Raw genomic sequence first — 2,159 nt, 5'->3', positions numbered from 1 at the left:
GAATGTTTCGTACTGATTATTTAACTAACTTGAAAATCGCTTTGATGAAAAATAGTTTGTGAATAACAACTATATAACATCCTCTAAGAAATTTTAAATGATTGAAATAAGAGTTTAGAACACTTAACCATTATTGTATATCTCATGTTATGCACTCTTTCACATATGTAATCCATGTCCGGGAACTATAGTATGCACACCCGTTTGCACCTGTTGGTTTGAGAAATCCGGGAACCTAAGTTTGCGTACCCGTTTGCGTACTCGCGTACAGGTTCATGTCCGAGAATTTCTGCTGGGATTCGAAGTTTGCGTACTGGCGTAACCCAATTTTAGTCTGGGTATTTCAAGTATACGTACCCGTTTGCATACTTGAAGGTTAAAGTTCTAAAATCGGTTTTAAACATGAACATAAACATTTATATAATAAGGAATGCAATCTTTGCAAACCGTGTCTATAATGTTCAAGTGAATCAAACCGATTTTGCTTCAATTGCTATGAGAATAAAGCAATTGAACAACTCTTAAACTAGTTTAATTTGAGTCATTTAAACTAGTTATGGTTAAGATGAATAAGGTTGATATGAGAGTAATCATATGGCTAACCTCGGTTAACTATTTGTGAACCAACATGGTGTACACGTTTAGGTACGGTTACATAAACCTAAATGACGGTATGTTTCATTTATGTGTAACAAGCTAAGTTCGATCTAACGGTTGAAAGATATTAGCTTGGTTGAATAAGGTTTTTCATCTAACAGTGAATACTGAATGATTTTTTACCAAGGTAACTTGGATTGAAAACCCTGATTTGAAAACTATATAAAGGAGAACTCTAGCAACTAGGAAAACTAATCCCCACACCTCATGTGTGTTACTAGTTGTATAAATTAGAGTCGATTCTCTTTTAACCTTAGGTTTCTATCGAGACCCTATAGGTTAACGACTTCAAAGACTTCATTGGGATTGTGAAGCCAGACCCAACTATTTTCTTTGTAGTTGCGTGTTCTGATCTTGCCCGATTCTATCGTATTGAGTAAAATTGAAATAATTGACTCGAGATTAATTTCTCCGATAGGCAAGATAAAAGTATCAAAAACATCTTCGTCTCATCGTTTGTGATTCAACAATATCTTGTTTCGCGAGTCGATTAAGATTATTGTGAGGTGATTGATAATACTAGGTTGTTCTTCGTAAATATAAGTCTAGTTTATCAATTGGTTCTTGTTTACCTTGATTTATCAAAAGACGGAATAAAAATTCTTGAGTAGTTATGTGGGAGACAGATTTATTCAATCTATAGAATTTTCTGTGTGAGACATATTTGTTTATCAAGTCTTCGACTTTGGGTCATAGCAACTCTTGGTTGTGGGTGAGATTAACTAAGGGAATCAAGTGCGTAGTATCCTTCTGGGATCAGAGACGTAAGGAACGCAACTGTACCTTGAATCAGTGTAAGATTGATTAGGGTTCAACTAAAGTCCAGTCCGAAGTTAATTGGTAGTAGGCTAGAGTCTGTAGCGGCTTAATACAATGTGGTTTTCAATCTGGACTAGGTCCCGGGGTTTTTCTGCATTTGCGGTTTCCTCCTTAACAAAATTATGGTGTCTGTGTTATTTCTTTTCCGCGTTATATTTTGTTATATAATCGAAATATTACAGGTTATGCGTTAAGATCAATCAATTAGAATATCCAACCTTTGGTTGTTGATTTACAATGATTGACACTTAAACATTGGTCTTTGGTACCTTTCAAGTAACTCCTCTTATATTTAATCGGGCTCGCATATTTCTATTTGCTGATTGCGGATTGAATTAAGAGTTAGAGATATTAAGCTCTTTGATATACCTTACTCTGGATTAAGTCTGACTGTCTAGTTGATTCTCTAGAAATATATTGGATTAAGTCTTCTCAGATTGCCAAACAAATTGTTGGGTGTGGTTGTTAGACCCTCCGCATTTTCAGTATGCGTACCTGTTTGCATACTGGCGAACAAGACCAGGTCCGGGAACTTAAGTATGCGTACCCGTTTGCATACTTGAGTAGGTTAAGTTCTAAAATAATTTAAGTATGTTTACATACTCATGAACAAGAACATTTATATAATAAGGAATGCAATCTTTGCAAACCGTGGGTATAATGTTCATGAATTGACTCGAGTG

The sequence above is a fragment of the Papaver somniferum genome, chromosome 6 (assembly GCF_003573695.1).
Source record: "Papaver somniferum cultivar HN1 chromosome 6, ASM357369v1, whole genome shotgun sequence".
Classification (NCBI taxonomy): Eukaryota; Viridiplantae; Streptophyta; class Magnoliopsida; order Ranunculales; family Papaveraceae; genus Papaver; species Papaver somniferum.
Note: the sequence above shows the minus strand (reverse complement) of the source record.